Below are 22,972 nucleotides of genomic sequence, written 5' to 3'. Positions count from 1 at the left end.
TGTCTTCCAAACTTTTCCCTCTATAACACTTCGTTGACTGGGCTACACTCAGAAACTCATTTACCTGCATCTGCTACTTGCACAGACTGGCAAATTGAGTTGTATCTTCGCTTCTTGTACTTGCATCAAATTGAACCAACTTGTAATTGCCGTTTCCGTTAACAATTAAATCCCAGTGATTCTTTCAAGAGAGTTTCCCCTGAGAATGGCTCCCTGCCCCTCTGTGGGGAACCATGCCTTTGTGTAAACACATTCTTCGCCAAAGCCCCGCGACTTAGACGGGAACGCGCAAGTTTTAATTATGTGCTCTCACCTATCTAATCCCGTTACAAAACACATCAAAGTTGGGCGTCCTGATTTACGTTGCAAAGTTGGCAGTATCGTGATATCCTACTCTCCATCATCATAGCACGCAGATTAGCCTATTATCCTAGCCACCAATTTGAGGTCAATGAGTAAGTTATTGATTATTTTTGGCTTCTGTTTGTTATCAGGCTAGGTTTGATTTTTTGGTTGGTAGTTGAGGATCAAGACAAGATTTTCTTGGTATGAATTCATTTCAATAAGTTGTAAGACAACTATTCTTCTATTAATCACTAGCAGGTAACCCGTGCTCCGCAAGGGTCTAATTAAAAACTTGACAAACTGAAAACTTCGTACTGAAAATCTTGAAGAGTTCAAAATAGGTATGTAACCATCCTTGGTTATATGCAAAATTTCAAGTTAATCAGTTCAGTAGTTCAGTCGTTATGATGCATCAATACTGAATTTCCCATCCCATTCGTGTATAAGCAATTTTTTTCCTTTATTATATTATAGATAACCCTCGTACTGTATAATTTTGGAAAAGTTGATGGGATAATAATTCTATGATTATTATAATATAGTAAAACTTCATTATTAATGAAGAATGTGGAAATGATAGAACAGGAGAAAGTTGAGTTATTTTAAAGCAAATTATTTCCTTTTTTATATTATAGATAACTCTCGTACTGTATAATTTTGGAAAATTTGATTTTTTTAAATTGGATAAATTTCTCAAAAATTGATATTTTGAGGGTATTTGTTTTTTTATTCAATAAACAATACAATGAAGAATTCATCCACGAAATTTCATGAATTGTTTTCTTACAGAGTGAACTCTTGATGATTCATTTCTTAATGACTCATATTGAATTGTATTAGCAACTCTCACCTGCGCACAGGATTTTTCTTGCAGGTGATTGGTTTCTTATATTTATGCTGAAATTTTTGTTTTTTATTGTTTTGAAGAACCAATAAAGAACTTTTGATTTGATTTTTGAACTGTCCCAAAAATGTAAACTCCAGCCTCTTGTACTGCCTTAAACCAGAGACAAGAAATATATCTTATGCTCCTTTATCTATACTTGAACCGAGGTGGTGTATAAGGGCCTGAGATCGTTGTTCTCAACAAGGTTTCCGAACTAGACCTACTTTTTACGTAGACCTATTTCTACATCTCACTTCAATATTAATGGGTCAAGTAGACGTAGCACGCTTGGAATTCAGCTAATAAAACGCGCACCAATCCAGCAACGCCGTCTTTCCGCCTTATCATTTTTGTTCTGCTTCTCAAGTTGGAATTCAAGTGGAAGCACCTTGAGTTGATTCAATCTCAGATCACAAACGGGCGGCTCCATTTTCATGAGAATTGCTTGAAGTAATTCGTTCTCAAGACATCAAAAAATTGAATAATGAATAGGAAACTTTTTATGGAATCATATTAGTCTTTAAATCATATAAGGCAAAAATTAATACTGTAGCTGATTGTGGTTTGAAATAATTACTCATCTTGACACCAATATTGATGAATAAGAAACTTATTCGATCAGTTATAATTATTATTAAAAGAAAATCCTTATTAAATGCTGTAAATCAGCCCGAAGACTTCTGCTACTGCAAATATTGATGACATAGATGTTATCAAGTAACATACATGTTATCTAGCTGTTAACCCTGTTGTCAATATTTGCAGTAGCAGAAGTTTTTGGGGTGATTTACAGCATTTAATTAGGATTTTCGTTTGATAATATTATTCATGATTATTTCCATCTTATTCAAACAGGCCTGAGATCATATATTATGAGAAAATTTAATACTATATATCATACTATTACAGAACTATATTCCAATTCAGTATACAACAGTACATCGTACAATGATGCTCAACTGTTCAAAATATTAGAATAAAATGGTTCGAGTACAATAGTGCAGTATTTATTCATTTTTGAAATAGAAGTCGCATGAGTTGAATCCCCGACACTTCACACTGAATTCAATTTGATTTCACATCATGCTTTCAAACTTAACAAGCTCTTGTGATTGCTTATAATCAAAATAAAAAATCAAATCAACATTTTTATTCACAATACAAACAATTGAGGGTCCTGCCAAACCCGAAGGTTTTTCGGCGGTTGCCCAGTTACAGAAAAAAACGAGTTACAAAAGATAAATGAACTTGGACAAAATAAATATTACACTCCATATAATTAATTCGTTTGTTTCATTCAATATCTGAATTCATAAAATATATCTCTAATATACTGGTAGTGAATATATCTCTTCTATTCATTGACATGATGTGATAGATGGATCCTTCTCCTTCAAATTTCTATCAGCTATTCACATTTAAATTCAAAATTGAAAATTCTATCGTTATAACTTCAAATAATTCCACAAGAAAAACCTCTTATCCTCTTTCATCCATGAAAATTCCAACCAAAACATCTCAATACACACACTTCAACATAAACCTCTAAAGGGAGATTCACTGACAACATGGGTTCAATGAGAAGCAATAATGCTCTCCGTAAGAAATGCTGACACATTACAGTGAATCTAAACGCACAGAGATTTTCTTGGATGAAAAGTACACGTGTGTGACTCGTCTCCTAGCTGATGCAATGTTATTTTGGTTACTGTTGCAGCAATGTTTATATTGGCTGCAGAATGTGATAGCAGTTAACGGTGCAACTGCAACTAGATGAAACAGACTCAACTAGTTTTTGAACGAATAGAAATAAATAATATCAACGTGTTCATTTAACAATGAATACTTGAGTCTCTGTCATTCTGTTGATACTGTTCACCAGTTTCTCACAGGAGAAGGTTTCAAAAGTATAGGAAATGAATTATAATTTATTCTAGATTTCCTGTGTTGTTTCTTATGTGTAAACCATATAGTCGAATTGCTTTTTTAGGATGTGATTGTTTGTTTAAATCATTTGAATGGAGATTCGATTTGTGTCAGTGACATTACATTTGCTACGACTTTTAATGATTAAAATGATACAATGATATACCTACATATCTATATAACTTTTAATGATACACCTACATTGTTAAAAAACGATCTGGCAACGCTGCGAAGCTAGAATAAGACAGCGCTATTTGCTTCGTCGAATGATAGACAAGGATTGCAGCACCAAATATTAAATTCTGTCGTCATAACGTGGACGTCGTGGATAAGATAATTTTCATCAGAAAAAGGCAAATTTAACTAGTTCACAGTTGAATCAACTGGCTTATTCAACTGGGGGAGGCAACTTCAATTGATCCATCGTTAAATCAACGCTGGGGTGAGCCTAGTACTAGTTAATTAAATTGTGTGCATCAAATTCAACTAGCTCACTGTTGAATCAACGCCCACCCCAGCTTAGCACTAGTTAATTATTGAACTATGAATGGCAAATTCAACGATAAATTATACAATTCAGTTATAGTTTCAAATTCAACTATATAATTCAGTTATAGTTAACCGTTGAATCAACGCCCATTCTGGGACTGAGAAGTGAGAAGAGCTCTAACAATGCATTCTAGAATCGAGGAAGCATTAGTCATTAGCTGTGTAGTGCAGTAGTTTGTCTGTTGGCGTGAGATAAGCCAAGCCAGCCAGCGGCACTCGAAAATGTTCCAAAGCAATGCGGTCTAGTGTTTGTGTCACGTGATTGAATTAGGCCAGTGTTAGGCATTGTGTGATTGTGTTGTTATCCATGCTTTTAGTGTCGTTTGATAGTAGTTAATAGTTTTGTGTCGATGGGGTGTAACCGCTGCTATTATTGGAGGTAGGTGAACTGAACTTGTAATGTTGCTATTTATCACATTCCAATATACGAGAACTAGGGCTATTCATCACATTTCAATACACGATCTTTGGTGATATATTCTTCCCAAAAGAATATATTCTTCCCAAAGAATAATTCCTATACTGTATAAATATGAACCATTTGTATACAACTATTTCCGAAATTCAAGTGGGATCTTATTATTTATTATAAAATAAAAACAGTAGATTATAGTGATGCTTATGATGATAGTGATGATATTAGATTAGATTATACCTAGGTATTGATGTTATCAATTTATACATTTTCATTTTTTTATTTTTTTTATTCTAATTTCAAGCTGAATGTGAGTCGGAACAGGCAATAGCCCTAATCCCTGTTTGAAATAAGAAGAAGCTCTTATTTTCATACATTTATTTCAAGCTTTAAAATCTAGGCCTTAAGTGGCCATGATTTTCCGAGTGTGATACGGTTAATTAATTAAAATCAATCTATTTTATCAACTACAAATACACAGTGAGTATTACAGTACAACAGTATGTTTTGATATACTGTTCACGATAGCGCTGCAGATGATAATCTGTCCCTGCATTAGGGATAGGTGAGCACGATTCTCAGTTACCATTATACTCAAATTCAAGAGTGTTCCAAAAAAGAAAAACTTATTCAAGAAGAAGGTTGATTAATAAAAGAAGAATAAAACTTGATTCGCACACAACGCAGACAGTGAACAGTGAAATTATAATTCTAATGAGTTCTAATTGGACTATTCACATTCAGCCCGGCCAAACGAGTATGAAGAATCCCATTAGAACTTAAAGGATTTATATTTTCACTGTTCACTGTCACTGTTGTATGCAAATCCAGCTTTAAAGTATATCTTTTCGTATTTAATGTAAGGATGCTTTTGTGCATGATGGCACTTTGAATAGATTTTATATAGAGAAGAGGATTAAACATGAGATGTTTTTAGTAATGGAAATGAAATATTGAAGGGTGTTAAAAACCAACAGTTTTCTTCCCCATGAAAAAATACCAGAGCATAATTTGTATTTTAATGAACTTAATAAAATAAATATGAAAACCTTGTAGTACCCTTTGTTATAAAAACTTAGAAATATTTCAAGGACTAGTTTCGACCCTAGAACTTAGGTCATTTTCAACTTGAGAACTAGTCGTTGGAATATTTTAAAGTTTCCAATAATAAAGGGAACTATAAAAGGTTTTTATATTGTTTTTATTAATTTGTACAAAAGTAGCCCATATATTATATTAAGTGAAGTGGTTTTATCTAATGAATTTGTATGTTATAGCACTAATTCGCGTACAATTTTCAATAGTTCTTTTCAAAAATAACAGCTCTTTATTATAGTTGAGGTTAGATGCTGGTGAATGACAATTTAAGATGTGATTAGAGAAGAATGATCCACTGGAAGTGATACCAATAATTATTGGAAGTGATATTAGAACAGTGTACTAATCATATTGAGTATAGAACTGCATCAATTTCACAAAGAAATTCTAATTTTTTACTTTATAAATTCATTTTTACAGTAATAGATTCATAATATAATAAATAGATTATCAAAAATAAATTTCACAAGTTAGTACAAAATGTGATTACAGCAATAAAAGATCCCTTATTATGAATATTGAATACTAGAAAATATAGAGTTCGTTTTACGGATGTGACGAATTATTGAGAAATCTTTGGATTCAAGAAACTGTTCTGTCAATCCAACAATGACAGAGCAAACAACACATTGGAACTGGTAAACAACGACGATTGCTCAAATAAAGTAAACAAACACAAATACTGATAATATGGCTTTTCACTGCAAGCTACGTCTTTCTAAATTGATTCCACTTTCCACGTGAAGCCCAATTCTATTAACAAATGCCTCTAACAACAATCTCTATTAGGATTACGTATGGCAATTTGATATTTCAGAGCAATCTCTGTTATGGATATTGGAGGCTTTGAGTAATCATCATAAAACTATCATTACTAATATTATTATCATTATTATATGAAGAAATTCGTTTGAAACAGTCAGCATTGGTTGGATGTGAAATAGTACTGTTACTTGCAAGGAATGCTGCTCGTTTAACGTGAATCTCGCTATTGTGAGATCCACTTTATAATATCAGTGGAGAAAGATAGGAGAGCAGCGTTGCCAAATCCCTGCCTTTCCACTGTTTTCTATAGATTATAGCTGATACCGGTAATCTGATAAAATGGTAACTGTTCATCCTTGTTTGAAATACGTCGCGAATGGATATTTTTCGATGAATGAATGACAGAAGAGACTTGAAGATATTTTTTTTATTTTAAATAAATAATGTTGTTTTTTTGACAACATTTCAAGACTCTTAAATTATGGAGAAGTTCCACAACATCAACATTTACGATACAACTTCATTAAATAATGACTTTTCATGAATGAGATTAAACATTTCGTTGAAATATTATACTTCTACATTGTTAAAAACGATCTGGCAACGAAGCTGGAAAAGGATAGCGCCATCTGTTTTGTCGAATGATAGACAAGGATAGCAACACCAATGTTGATCACATACTGCCATTATAACGTGGACCTCACTGTTAATATGACTACTATTCTTGCTCAACAAGTGGTAAACAAATAATTTCCAATTTGATAACGCCTTCGATTTGGTGGCAGGAATCCACTTTCAAAATCATTTTTTCAACCACAACAACAGAAAATTGTGTTTAAAAAGTGTGAGACCAAATATTAATGTGTTTCTATGGTGATATTTTCACAAGAAGTATGCGACAACAAAAATGTTCTAGGGCTGGAATGTTTTTCATTTCCCCAAAAGGACAAGGAATCGATTTCATAGTTCAAGGATTTAGTGCTGAATCCAATATCGTTGCTGTATAAGCAAATGATGCTTACAACAAGTTTTCTCTGTTTTGTTAGCAAGTTTCGAGTGATACCCATCACTCATGGAAACACAAATAAAGGAATACGATCAATAGAATACAATCCACTCACAACGCCCAAAAAAATCTTCTTTCAAAAAAGACGTTGATGACAAATCAGTTCTATCGATAGAACTAGGGAGAAGAAAAGAGACAGAAAGGGAGAAGAAAAGAATGATAGAAAAAAGGAAAGTAGGGAGCGACGGAATATTATGAGTGAGATTGGAAAAATAAGACTATGATTCAGTGGAAATAAAGATGAGGAAAAATGATAAGAGATGGGAGAACATAAGTGAGAGGAAAATGTGAAGACGTGAAGTATGGAAAGGAGAAGGAGGAAGATGAAAAATGAGATTGATGATGAAAGAGAGGTGACAAAGAAGGAGAAAAGTGATGATGTGCTTGAACTTGCATCAGATAATAGCCATAAATAGTTTTGTTTTTCTATGCTAGTTCTTACTGTATTCACCGTACGGGCTCTTTTGAGGAATGTTCTTCAGCTATCATCCCTTTTTTAGAATAGGAGATGAGAGAAGAAAAACTCAAAGGGGAAGTGGAGGAAGAAGAAGACGAAAAGGAAGGAGGAGAAATAGTAGATTAGATTAGAGTTCTTCCATGAGATGGAGATAGGAAGATAGTGGGAGAAGAAGAAGACGAAGAAGAGAGGGCTTTATCTCCTGAAAGTTATGAAATTTTCAACAATAATTGTGAAACATCAGGCTCAGGCTCCGAGATGCATTAATTAAATATTTGAGGGAACTATATTCAATTTTTTGTGTTTCAAATCATACACTGTTTTCTTATAATTCAAGCCACAAATTAATATTGACTACATATTGCTAGAAGTATATAAATAATGCGTATAAAAAGTATACACTCCTATAATATTTAATTACTTAGAAGCATAGAAAGGCTAATCTAGCTTAATGTATAGCTTAATGTATAGATATTCTCTGATAGAAGTTGTTTGAGATTTAAAACGTATTGGAAAAGAGCTGCTAGAACAGGGCTCTCAAGGTCCCAGATCTCAAGGACCGGAACAGGCAGGCCATGCCTAAACCGTAAATGTCAGAAGAAGGAACAGAAGAATGACCAATCTAGCTATTTGTATAAGCTATTCTCTGATAGGAGATTTATGATCGAAGCTTTTATACTAGGAGGAGAAAGCTTTCGACCAATGAGAAGAGACTTCCAGCCTAACGCCTTCTGATTGGCTGGCATTGCCCCTTCCTCACTACAACACTTCCTATTGGTCCTCGCACTTTCTGTAGGCCTACTCTAGTTCCATATACTGTTACAGATGGCACCACTTCAAGGGTTAGTTTTACTACACTATTCATTTGATCAAGTTACTGATGATAGATTGAGAAAAATCATTTTCTCTTGAATCTCTCAGCTTTCTACTCGTCCTAAGGTACAAAATCAGGGATCAGGAGAAGAAGATAAAAAATTGAAGAAATGAAAATTTTCAGAGAATGATTAAGAGTTGGATGAAGATGAGAGGAGTAACTTGAGAAAAGAAATGGATGATTGGGAAGGAGATGGAGAGGAGAGGAAAGAGAGATTGATGCAAAATAAGAGAAGGAATGACAACAAAGAATAAAAAAGATAATACGAAGGTAACGGAGGAAGACGAGATGGGAGAGATTATTGAAAAAAAATTATGATACTTCATGACTAGAGAGAAAAATAATGAAGAGAAAGGGAAGATATATAGTGATAGCCAGATAAATTTGGAAAAGAAGAATAAGTAATGAGGGGAACAGTATGAAAATAAAGAGTTCAAGTCCAGAGAGAAGAATGAAGAAATGAAAAGAAGCAAAATAAATAGAAGCAGCAAAAAAGAGCATGAGGAGGAGGGGAAGAGAAGAACTAAATTTAGGACGAGAAGTAGGGAGATAAGGAAGAGAAGAAAACAACAAGAAAAGAAACAGAAAAAGATTATGTAAAGTGGGGAAGTGAAGAAGGGTTTGATTGATTGATTGAGTACTTTATTTATGTAGATTACAATATATACTGGCTTATACACTTATATACAATAGCTTACAATACAGCAAAATTATAGATGAATTTACAAAATATGAACTAAGAAAATAATTATTGTAATTTCATCTATAATTTTGCTGTATTGTAAGCTATTGTATATAAGTGTATAAGCCAGTATATATTGTAAGCTATTGTATATAAGTGTATACGCCAGTATATAATGTAATCTACATAAATAAAGTACTCAATCAATCAAACCCTTCTTCACTTCCTCATTTTACATAATCTGATCTTTTTCTAAGGGTATGAGAGAGGGAGAGGAGAAAGATCGCAAAAGAACAAGGACAAAATCTTAGAACTGAAGGAAGAGTTGAGGAGTGAATGCGAAAAGAGAGAAGGAGGAAAAAGTGGTGAGAGAGAGGATGGAGGAGGAGTTCAAGGTGGAGGAGGAAAAGGAGAAGGAAAGGAAGTGAAACAAGTTGAAGGTTAAGGAGGGGAAGGAAAAGTAATGGAGAAGAAGTGAAAGACTAAAGAGGGGATTGATTGAGTACTTTATTTATGTAGATTACAATATATACTGGCTTATACACTTATATACAATAGCTTACAATACAGCAAAATTATAGATGAATTTACAAAATATAAATTAAGAGAATAATTACTGAGCTGTATATGATATGAAAAAAAGCAATTTGTAATAACTATAGATAAAATAGATAATATCCATTAAATAAAATAGATAATATCCAATGTCCATTCTTCGGAAAGAATATTCGAAGTATCCTTCCCACTAACTCTCTACCAAAAAGGGGAAGGAAACTGAGAGAAAGAAGAGGTTGAAGAGAGAAAGGAGAACGAGAGGGAACAGGAGTGATGAAGAAGAGTAGGGGTCTGATGGAGAACCATCCCCAAAATAAACACAAAATCTTTACATCCCTAACGAAAATAACAAATCAATCTTCCGATCTTTGCTTCCTTTATTGGTGAAAGGTGCAGCCGAAAACTGCGATTTATGCTGTGATTAGATTTATAGCTGAAAAGTGGGTGTGATGGCGCTGCAAACTTACTATTTCCGAGACAAACAAGGGTATCAAGGGCACAAAGTTTTGTCTAACGAGAAAAAGAAGACCCGCTCATAACTCAGGGAAGTTCAGCTCACGGAGCGTTAAGTTGTTTACCAGTAACGGTTGAGTTCAGGAATAACGATACCATACATTTCTTCCCAAACTATAACTAACGATCAAGATTTTATCTGGGTTAAGTGATTTGATACATATCAAAATATACTATTATTTTTAAGACTCTCAATGAAATAATCTCAGTTGAAATTATGAACTCTCACAATTCTTGCTCATCTCTGAAAATTGTGGGAATGACAAATCTATTATAACACACGATATTGATTTGAAATATATATAAATATATTGTTATTCTCAAGACGTTCAATGAAATAGCCTTGGTTGAAAAGTGTAAACTCCCCTTTGAAGCAAATATTGCTCATATCTGAAAAATGTGGGAATGAAAGAATTATTATAACAGACGATCTAGCTTCTATCTGGGTTGATTGATTTGAAATATATAAAAATATATTGTTATTCTCAAGACGTTCAATGAAATAACCTTTGTTGAAAAGTATAAACTCCCCTTTGAAGCAATTATTACTTATATCTGAAAAATGTGGGAATGAAAGAATTATTATAACAGACGATCTAGCTTCTATCTGGGTTGATTGATTTGAAATATATAAAAATATATTGTTATTCTCAAGACGTTCAATGAAATAACCTTGGTTGAAAAGTATAAACTCCCCTTTGAAGCAATTATTACTTATATCTGAAAAATGTGGGAATGAAAGAATTATTATAACAGACGATCTAGATTCTATCTGGATTGATTGATTTGGAATATATAAAAATATATTGTTATTCTTAAGACGTTCAATGAAATAGCCTTGGTTGAAAAGTATAAACTCCCCTTTGACACAATTATTGTTCGTTCATCTCTGAAAAATGTGGGAATGATAGAATTATTATAACAGACGATCAAGCTTCTATCTGGGTTAAGTGATTTGAATTATATTTATCACGATTTCAAAGATGTTTGACAGATTTATTTCAGATGAATAATGTAGTTTCCTGATTATAAATTTTCGCTTTTATTGCTTGGAAAAATATGGGGGTTATCAATTGAAAAGTATCATAGCTAGAGTTTAGTGATTTGAAATATATATCAATTGCACCAAATTGATAAAAACAATATAACTAGTAGTTCTGTGAACAGTAGACCTCGCGCTCAGTAATTTTTATGTTTTCTCAATAATTTATCAATTTAAAATGTCTAGAAAAAATCCTAAATAAACATAAAGCTTTCTGTGAAGTGTCGTCCCGGAATGTGAGTGTGAGCGCTGTTATCAGGTCTGGCTGCAACTGTCTACAACGTTGATGGAAAGATACATTTTCAAGATACTCGATGTTTTTGAACGGGTAGTATTATAGTCAACTGTCTACTAACGTTGATGGAAAGATACATTTTCAAGATGTTCGATGTTTTTGAACGGGTAGCATTATAGTCCACTAGACAGCTGATTTATGATGAATAATTCTATAGCCAGTTTTCAATCCAATATTGGCGTATGAAGGAGGCTCCTTTTTCCTTTTATATTATCCTTGAAATGCAAAATTTCCAAAAACCTTGTATATACGTCGACGCGCAATTTAAAAAGGAACATACCTGTCAAATTTCATGAAAATCTATTACCGCGTTTCACCGTAAATGCGCAACATATAAACATTAAGAGAAATGCCAAACCGTCGACTTGAATCTTAGACCTCACTTCGCTCAGTCAAAAATCTCGTAGTACCCTTTATTTTTTAAAAACTTTAAAATAGTTCAACGATTAGTTTCGACCCTAACTTACAACTTGAAAATGACCTAAGTTAGGGTCGAAACTAGTCGTTGAACTATTTTAAAGTTTTAAAAAAATGAAGGGTATTACAAGATTTTTATATTGTTTTTATTAATTTGTTCAATAGTAGCCCATGTAAGTGAAGTGTTTTCATCAATTATTGCATCATATACAATTTCTTGAAATTATCTTGGTTGAGAAATATGAGGATTTCCTCAAATTGATTTTCGCTTATCTATGTAGAATGTAAGAATTGAGCTGGTGTTTTGTTTTAATAATTTTTTATTCCTCCACAATCAAGTTCAAAAGACTAGATTCTACAATATATGAAAGAAAACGTTTTTCCGTCTTTTACAACGTAATAACTGGATAAAATTTGTGTTATAGGGGTAAACTGCATATATCGAAAATTATAAAGGAAGGTTTTCCAAAAATGTTTGAGCAAAAGACGGTAATACATCTTGAATGATTATCAAAATACAAGCGATATAAAAGGACCAAGAAACTTTTTGTTGTCATCTTGTTTTCAAGGTGTTTGCCTGTGATTTCAACTTGAGTTCTAGACTTGTTTGTTGCTTTTTGCAGAGACAAAAGAATAGAAGAAGTATTATGTTCTCTTGCTTCTAGACTAGACAGACTTTTCAACAATCGATTGGTTACGGCCATCTGCCTTTGTATTTGCACTTCTATTCACTCACTCACTCTCTCTCCTAGCGCTCTCGCTCCTCACATTGTACTGTTTTTAGCAGAGAGTATAGAATGTTAAGATTCTATCCTAACTGGTTTTCAGCCCTTGCCTGGCTGATGGGATGGGCTTCCAGAGCTAACATCAGCCGCCTCTTAATAGTAGATGACTGGAATGACTGGAAGAGGATTATTACGCCTATTCCATTTTTATGAACCTGGTTTAGCACAAGTAAATTGTAGAGTAAAACGCAGGAAACACTGTTCTAATTATAAAATAGTTGGATGAGATGTGATTTGTAAGATGTAATCACTTACTTGATTGATCTTCATAAACAGTAAGGGTATTATCACATTAGATGCTTGTATGTGCAAGTGCACGTCAGATCATGTATGCGAAGAGAAAGCTCCCCCAACCCACAAGGGGCGTGGTTATGCATAACCAAGCGCGTTACAGGTGAGAAACAAAATCTGGAAAGATCCATTGAACACGGTGTGGCTTATCGGGTCGCCGTCAACCTGTCTCCCCGACAACTAGTCTCCTCGCTATTTTGATCACAGGCGTCAGTAAATCCCCTGGCAAAATATACCATGCCCGTCAACTAGTCTCCCCGACAGTAAATCCCCTAATAGAACGAAGGAGACTAGTTGTCGGCGACAACTAGTCTCCTCACACGCTCACGACAACTAGTCTCCCCGACAGTAAATCCCCTGCTGGATAGGTCTATGAGGGGTCTGGTTGTCGTGATCGTATCCGACAACTAGTCTCCCCGACAGCTAGTCTCTCCGACAGCTAATACCCTATTGAACATTGGAACCAGCTTGAAGCGGGCGGGGAAGTAGTACAATCACAGATACTGTTTCACACATTCTATGAATTCGATTATTAGAAGAAAAGCTTGTTGAAGTTGTCACTTCTATCACTGCAAACATAAAAATGAAAAAATAAACTATAATTCTAAAATAAACTTCCGAATTCAACTGACTTGGAAATGTTCCTTATTGAATTGGCAAGCAGTTTCAGAATGAGTTTGTAAGTCTCGCAAGTGATTCCGGCATGTATGCATGAAATATAACATATATATTATAATCGCTTACCTCACCTAATTTTTTATTACCATTTTATATCACATATTTTTAACTCATATATGAGTTTTAATTTCATATAATTATATTCTCAACATGTATTCACTCAATTTTCATTTTTTATGATTTGATACAAGCTATATGAAAATGAATTGCACCTTCTCATATAGCTGAAATTTGTGGATGTGTTGTATAATATATATCAGTTTATTACTTGTATATATTTAAATAAATATGTAAATCTTATGAATTCGGCTTGAGAAATAAATTGTTAATGGAAGTTATTGTTTGTAATTATTTGTTTCCTTGAAAAAAAAAATAGTTTCGAGTGCCTAAACATTGGAAAAAAATTGAGACAAATACATGGAAGATCACATTTTCAAACTCTGTACAATACGGTCACAGCTAATTTTTTAAAACAAGTCATAACCGTCTAAAGTAGTTTAGAAACGTTACATAAAGACCTATTGATATTTGATGAAGTGTCAAACAACTGGATGATAAATCAATATACTAATCTTGGGGTACAACTGTACCCCACGCACCTATTCATGTTCTGTAAAACCACGCGCCTACTGGATGGTAATCAATATACATAATCAGTACAGTAGCAATATTTCTCAACTTCATTCATCAAATTTATTTTACTACTTTTCACACTACTATAAGATTGAACACAACATACTGTAATTTTGTCAATAACTTCACTATAAATACTATAATAACCCAACTTTCCTATTTTTTAATGTTTTAATTGAAAAAGTGAGTAATTTTCAGTTGAATTTTGCATTTGAATGAAACATCATGTTCAATAAACGACTCACATCTATTCAAACAGTCGAACAGGATGTTCTGGTACACTATTTCACAGTTTTAATCCTTGCCTGATATTTCTGAAAGCTTCTAGAACTTCTTGATCTGACGGATTCTTTTCCTCGTTCGTCACAGTTTTCATAATCATCATCATAGTCAGTTCTAAGAATTGAAATGTGTAACAAAAGCAAAAATGAGAAAGTCCAGTCGTTCACCTGCCTACGAATGACAAGTCCTTGAAATTCTATTGCAATAACTTGCATTCAATTTCCGACATGTGTTTCACCCTCTATTGACTGTTTACCACCCTATCTTCTTCCTACCTGAATTGCCATTATTTTCAGTCTATCGACCTTTCTGCTGAAACTAAACAATTTCTTGAGAATGACCGTCTGCTTCCTATACACACTACATTTTGTATGTTGAAGTGGAGAGAAAACTTTGTTGCTGAGAGGTCTGAAATTCGTTAGAGGTAAATAAGCAGTCAAAACTCTAAAATTTCATGGGACAAGGTGAAAATTCGTAGTGTAGAGGATTTCGTTAAGTGGATGTTCGTTTTAGAGAGGTTCGACATATTTTGTGAAAAATCATAAGAAGGGAATTATGATTGATATGGTATTCGGTATTAGTATACCAGACAACATGTTCGACTGTTTGAATAGATGTGAGTCGTTTATTGAACATTATGTTTTATTCAAATGCAAAATTGAACTGAAAATTACTCACTTTTTCAATTGAAACATTAAAAAATTTGGTGTGGTGCACTCATACAACTTACCTTGCCGTTATGAAAATTAATCATCTGACGCTTGTGTTCCCGCGCATCTCAAGTCTTTTCTAAGATCTGAGCCAGCTGATGACAGGACAATAGCGCTACATACAGACACGAAGTCTGCTATCTCTTCATAGTGAATCATTTATAGAATCAACAGTTGCCAACAGTTTGCAATTATTGGATAATCACATTTTCTCGAATTTCGAACTTATTTTCAATTCAAGGTGAAAATGTTACTAAACATTAATTGTAGAGATTTTCATGCTTAATCTTTTCCACTCAGAATTTTTTGTTTAAAATTGTATCTGAAGCCTGATAATTGGAAATCTAAAATCAAACTTTGCATAGATGGGGCGGAGCTATTGAAATTTTTACAGATATGGGACTAGTGGCAGTTGATAGAGCTTATGAATGACTATTTTAGGTATAAATTTGATCAAAATCGTTGGAGCCATTTTCGAGAAAATCGCGAAAAACCTTGTTTTTGACAACATTTTCGCCATTTTAGCCGCCATCTTGAATTGCATTTGATCGAAATTGTCCGTGTCGGATCCTTATAGGGAAAGGACCTTAAGTTCCAAATTTCAAGTCATTCCATTGAATGGGAGATGAGATAATCGTGTACACACACACACACACACACACACACACACACACACACACATACAGACCAATAGAAGTCGGGGTACCTTAATTTTTTTCGGAAAGCAATACTTTCCTTAACTATGGTAATAGGGCAAGGAAAGTAAAAATAGGAAAGTTGAGTTATTATAGTATTTATAGTGAAGATATTGACAAAATAACAATATTTTGTGTTCAATCTTAATGGGAGCATGGGCCGGTCAAGCGAGAACAATACAATTGCGAGGTAGATTTAGCACATTCTCGACCCTTGTGCAATGAAGCGTATGCTCCCATCTTGCTAAGTTTAGTGATGTTATCCCACACTTATACTTTTACTCAGAGATTCCCATTTCCGTAGTCTTTACAGGTCCATCGAAGTTATAATTTCCAACAAACTATTAGAGATTAGACAGTCTATTCTCTGTAGCTCTTGGTGTAACATGGAGTTCCCGCAAAGCTTATCAAGATGCGACATACATCTAAACCGTGAAGACATATACCAGTTTTTATTGATATACAATCAAATGTGAATCAAAGAATATTATGCTCGTCGTTTGGTGAAAACCAAATCCTACTATCAAATGGTGTGTTTTACGCAATAAATGAGTTTAGTATTATAACGATTTTATAACCCATTTTAATATCATCAAAGAACTAATTTCTTAGTGCTAATTGATATTTTTCAAACAATACATAATATTATATCGAGTTGTAAGTTGCGGACCAGAGTGTTGGATTTTGGAGTAAATATATTAATTTTATGATTCTAAACCTATCTGGAGGGGGCATTAAGAGATCTATTGTTCAATATTGATTGAGCATTGGCATGGGTTGACAGTTATTGTTTTCATTCCACTGGCGTTGAAGAATGGATATTGTTCTCTCTCGATCGTTCCATGCCCCCCATCCAAATAGGTTTTACCCCTTATTACATCCTATAAATATTCAAAAAAACATGTTTTTTATTTTAAAACAGCATGAATTTTCAAATTTCTTTATTAATATAAAGGTATCCTACATACATTCGCGATGATGTTTTATGTAGCATATTCATTTATTTACCGCCGTGATATGATATTATAAGATCGGTTACGTCCGATGAGCGACTTTGGGGGCTAGCAGTCCGCTGAGCGATCCATTTTTCAGAATAACAATAAGGATAGGCAGACACTAAGAATGGGAGGACTTGGGTGTCATTAATCATCAGGGACAGTGACAGAGGCAGGCCACAATCGTATGTGTATACTTGCAATACGATATTATATTGATGATGATTGAATCAGTACCTACCAATTTTTGAAACAAATCATTTAGAAACAAGAAACAGTATAAACTAAAAACTTGAAATTCCTATAATTTTGAATCATAATAATAATAATAATATGAAAAAAATACAAGAAAATAGGATCAAATGGGGTAAGATTGGTATGATGACAATGCTCCAACTATTAATTAATGTATGCCAATCTTGTAATAGGTGAAACCAAATTCATTATTTCAATTCATTGCATATAACTACAGATAACGTAGATCAGCATGATAATCGGCGTAGATCAGCGTAATATGAATCATGTTGCATGGAAAATATTCAAAGAAGTGAGGGAATGAGAATGAGAGGAATAAATTGCAACTTGAAATGAAACAATGATTTACATTTTTCGACACTGCAAATTCTTTAAACTTTCCTGAACGACAACGAAAAGTACTACGAAGCATCTTGAAGACAGAAAATCTTATAGTATTTTTCATTGTCCTACTTAGCATTTCGCAATCTCAATTGAATTCCTTTGTATGGAATATAGATTTATTCTTCAAATATTATCATAATAAGGGTACGGATTCAAATTCTTTCTTTTCCAGAGTTTTAGAATGAGAGAAGAGTTTTTACAAGAATAGCGATAGTACCTATTTCAGTTGATGTGAGTTTATATTCTGTTGTTGAAAATCATCAAACTTAATGATTCAATTTTTTATTGGCTTTTAACTTCAAGCTGACCTTTTCAATCGATTGGTAGGCCTACATCAAATCATGATGGGTGGACTCAATGGGTGGTTCAAATTACGTTTTTCTCATACTCTGTAGATAGCTGACGTTTCTCTCTAAAAACTTTAAGGGGCGGTTCCCGAGCTCGGGATCTATAAGTTCTGGACTCACAAAGTCCAGGACTGAAATAAGCGCTCGGGTCTAAATCGACTTTCTGAGTCACGATTTTATCTTCTAAACTCCGGAGTCTATAAAGTCCTCGACTTATTTGAGTCCAGGACTTTAATGTAGTAAACATGAGGGAAATTCACAATATTTTGCTGTTATATTGTTGGCATTATAGCAAAACGAAAACAGCTGATTGCAGCGGAATAATTCAAATGAGCATGCTCTCCAAACTATTTTGTGAAAATACGTTTTGATTTCTTTGTAGGCCTATTCAAAGCAAAACCTAACCTTTTGAAAGATGAATGAATAAACATTTAATTTCAATCAATCAATCAAAATTTTTATTTGTTATCGAACATATTTCATACAAATAGAGTTGCTATCCATGTATCAGCGTTTGGAAACAATATAACATTCAAATAATAATAATATTCATATATATATATATATATATATATATATATATATATGACAATATCACTCAACAACTTACAATGTAGGAAACTTAATAACAATAATTAACCGAGACAATATAGTAAATAATTAATCAGAAAACCAGTAAGTAATGACTAAGAGAATTATGCATGACTAGAAAAATTAAACTTTGACTAATGATGATTTATTCTGACCAGCAACCAAACTCTACAACGCACACGTTCATAAAAAATAAATTAATTTATATTTATAAAATATAGTGGCAGAGAACTCATTCAGACAAAACATACCAATTTCATTGGAGATTTTCACCATTATCGTATCTATACTCAAGATTATATTAAAAAAAAATCTGTATTTGATCTTGATACGAGTTATAAGTCCATTATCATGGATCTAATAAATAGAACATTTTTCACATAAATATAAACATTATAAATCTTTTCTACTGAGAAATTTGACAACAATATCATTATTCTATCTTCATTCTGAACTACATTTTGTATATATATTTAATAATGAGTCGACGTCTAGAACTCTCATAAACCGGGCAAGATAACAAAATATGCTCAAGATCGTCTATTGCGTTTGTATTGCAACTAGGACAACGTTCGGTACAGTTAACTAGATAACTCTTTCCTTGCAGAAAAAAACCAATCATTCTTTTCGATGATAATCTTAGCTGTGCTACACATCTTATTTTTTCTATACCGATTCTCATACTCAACTCATCTCCTAATGAAAAATTGGGGTTTATAATTTTGTAAAAAGAATGAGCTTCAGATTCCAGGGATCTATTTATATCCGCAAGCCTAAGTCTATCCCTGAATAAATTTGAAAGGATTTTTATCTCTGCTTCATCAATATTCCGAAACTCTCTATTATAGTCTTCCCATATTTCCGGACACATATATATTTCTTAATTTTGAAACCCAATTATTATTGTTTCTATTTGGTACACCAAGGAGGAACTTTTCTCGAAGAATAGAAAACATTATTGCGGGGTACCTATGAGCTGGCATTCTCTGTATTGCTAATAGCCATTGTAGAGCTCGCCGAAAAACTGTATGCTTCAAGCTGATTGTTGCCGTCTCCAGCCTCAGCATCCAACCTGGCGTACTTGCATGTAACCTCAAAACACGCTTTAAGAATTGATTTTGAATCCTCTCCAGACTATCGCAGTATCCCATGGACCATGTTTCCGAGCCATATAGGATTACTGGGGAGACTATCGACTCAAAAAGTTTAATTTTTGTGGACCAGGAGTCCGACCTAGCTTTTACCAATATATTGATAAGAGCATCGGTCGCACACGTAGCCTTTTTTAGTAGCCTTTGCGAAGCCTCCCTGAATCTTCCTCTACAAGAAAACCAGACTCCCAAGTAGCAGTAGCCGCTGTCTATTTGCAGCCTACATCCTTTATAGTAGAATTTATAATTCTTTCTTCTACCCCTACTGAAGGAGACTACTCTTGTCTTTCCTGCGTTGACCTTGAGTTCAGCTTTCTGACAGTAATCCTCTAAACAAGTTATTTTATTTCTGAGGTCAACAGCACTGTCAGCAAGAATGACTATATCTTCCGCATAAGCCAGCATCATAACGTCATTATTCTTATCTACTTGTAATCCATGGAGCCCTCTTTCCCGAAAATGTGTCTCAATATCGGATAGGAACAAGGTGAAGAGCAAAGGTGATAATGAATCCCCCTCCAAAACGCCCCTCTCCACCTTCACACTGGTTTCCTCTTCTCCATTATCGAGAATTATGGTTGCCTGGCCATAAATTGAGCTCATTATTCTAATCAGTTTTGTACTTATGCCTAAAGTTCCCAATTTGTACCATAATTTAGTATGATTGATGGATCCAAATGCGGACTCAAAATCCACGAAAAGTGCAAAGAAAGACTTCCGTTTACAGTCTAGAAATAGATGCGTGATAGCACTTAGGGTGAATAAATTATCTCTACAACCCCTGTTACATCTAAACCCTGCTTGATGTTCTGGTAGGAGATTACAGCTTTCCACCCACTCCAACAGCCGATGACCTATTGCTGAAGTAAACGTTTTCATTATAGTATTAATTAAAGCAATACATCTATAATTTTTAGGATCTTTTACATCTCCCTTCTTAAACAATTGAAATATCATAATTTTAGCCCACTCTACAGGAGTTTCCTCTTCTGTTGAAAAGCCCCTTCAAATAATCTATCCCTTTGTCTGGTAAAGCCTTATAGAATTCATTTAGAATACCATCCTCGCCTGGTGCTTTATTACTTTTAATATTCTTAATTACTGCAATAATCTCTTCTCTACTGAAATCTACGTCCAAAAAAGGATGTCTTGCGTCTGAAAAAATCAAATTCCACAATTTCTCCTTCTAATTTATATTTTTCACGGAAGTGATTCACCAATATCTTTGTCTCTATATTATTACACCTTGGTTTCCTTATCTTGAAATGTTTCACAGATACCCAAAATTCCTTACTCGACCTAACGTTAGATAATCTATCTCTCCATTCATTCTGATAAGCTACCTTCTTCTGTCGAATGAATTCTTTGTACTTTTTCTCCTCTGTAATGAAATTATTCAATATAGTTTCGTTGAAGTTGCTCCTTTTCAGCTCTCTGTATGTTTTTCTCAGCTTCCTCTTCAACTCTCCACATTCCCTATCATACCACGGCTGATTGGTGCTGTGCTTAAAACCTGTTTTCTTTATCATACCTGATTGATGGGCGCAATTCTTTATTGTTGATTTCAAAGTTTTGTCGAGTATATTGCAGTTAAATTCTAAATCAAGGGGGAGAGATTCTTCTATTAAATTACAGTACTGTATTTTCCTATCTCCTATCCATTTTAGTTTAGTTTTGAATGTTCTTTCTAGCTCTATTATCCTATTTATAGTGGTTGCTTTTTCAATTTCTATTATTATCGCCATGTGATCGGATGTTAGTAATTCCTCTGTGATTGACATATCTAAGCTGATATCGGCTAGTTGTCTATCAACCCAGATGAGATCTATAGTGCTGTTACCTCTATTACTTAAATAAGTGAATTGAGCTGGACTATCTCCTCGACATCTACCATTTAGTACTATCATAGAGTATTTTTCTAGTAGTCCAACAAGTCTATGTGTATTACTATCAATTACTTTATCTACTGAACTTCTCTCGGTAAAAAGATCTGTATTAATCAAGCTATTATCTTCAACCTGGTTTAGTTTCCCAATACGAGTATTGAAATCACCCCCCAGTATAAATGGAATTGAGGAAATAAGCAGCTCATGTTTTTCCAGCACTGCTTCCAAACCACATATGCTAGATCTCACTTCATCTGGTTTCATATAAACTAATCCTATCAATAAATCCAAGCTATCCTTCTTAATCTGAACCAACATAATCTGTACTCTCTATTATCTCGTAAGTTATATTAAACTTAATAAGCATTAAAAGACCACCGCTCGCTCGTCCAGTTGCACTTATTCTTATTGCATCCTTAGCCACTACATTGAAACCCTTAAACTCCAATAAATCTTTCTGTTTTAATGTCCAGGTTTCTTGTAAACCTGGACATATTATCGAATATTATCGAATTCTTGGAACAAAAGTCTCTTTCATGATTATTTAAATTGATATAATTATACAGTCCATGGACATTCCAAAATAATAATCTGAAGGAGTCTCTGTTTGAAAACTCACCTCTTCGCACACTGAGTAAACAACCGCCTTGATTTCTGTCTGCGTTGGCCTCATCCTATAATAATATATTTGAAGATTTATCTCTGGCCATACTTCTGGTAGTCGCACCTGTTATCCAGCCGCGTATGTCGCCATTCTTCGACTGCTCTCCGCCTCTCTTTTTCCTTGCCGGTGTCGCGTTGACTGCCGCTTCGCACATACTCTCCACGACTTGTATGTCATCGTAGTCGGTCTCCACTGCCTGACGGCCGCCCTTCTTCCACCTGTTCACCAAGCGCTCGACGCTTTTCAACCTCTGCCTGGCTAGCTGCTGTTGTTTAGGGCTCGTATTCAGCTGCACCGCTGAATCATCAAGCTGCCGCTGGTGCACATTCTCCAGTTGTTGTTCTTGTGGTACCCCCTCCTTTTCGTCAAGTTGGGAGGACGATGGTGGTGCGTGAATAACGATCCTTGTATTTTCCAAATTTGGTGTTTTCGCACGTTTTGTTATGGGCGTATCACATTCTGGATTCGAGGAAGATTTTCTTAAATCGTCTAATGTGTAGCTCTGACCATTCACTACAAGTTTGTCATAGCGCAACTCCGCAAAATGACCGTCGTTTCGAGCTGAGTACAAGTAAGATTTTAATTCGTCTATAACACGTTTTACTCGTTGGGTGAAATCTTCTTCCACTCTGATTGACGTGCCTTTCAGCCTTGCACAAGCACTAAGAACCTCCATTTTCTTTTTATAACTGAGAAACTTGACTATTATCGGTCGATTAGTGTTTTTCTTTCTACCTAGC

General features: G+C 34.2%; 1 protein-coding gene across 2 annotated transcripts in view; it reads left to right on the top strand.

The window, feature by feature from the left end:
- The window catches only part of LOC111064306 (secretin receptor), a 169,742-nt gene that overhangs the window by 50,967 nt on the left and 95,803 nt on the right, over positions 1-22,972 (top strand). Inside the window, exon 1 of one of the 2 annotated variants that reach the window (XM_039436089.1) lies at positions 3,906-4,085. The exons of the other annotated variant lie outside the window; for it this stretch is intronic. The gene's annotated coding sequence lies outside the window, so the exon portion shown is untranslated. Of the gene's footprint in view, positions 1-3,905; positions 4,086-22,972 lie in introns of those variants that run through there. 2 annotated transcript variants of the gene reach the window in all.

This window comes from Nilaparvata lugens, chromosome 10 (genome assembly GCF_014356525.2).
Source record: "Nilaparvata lugens isolate BPH chromosome 10, ASM1435652v1, whole genome shotgun sequence".
NCBI classification, from domain to species: Eukaryota; Metazoa; Arthropoda; class Insecta; order Hemiptera; family Delphacidae; genus Nilaparvata; species Nilaparvata lugens.
Note: the sequence above shows the minus strand (reverse complement) of the source record. Positions and strands in the feature narration are given on the sequence as shown.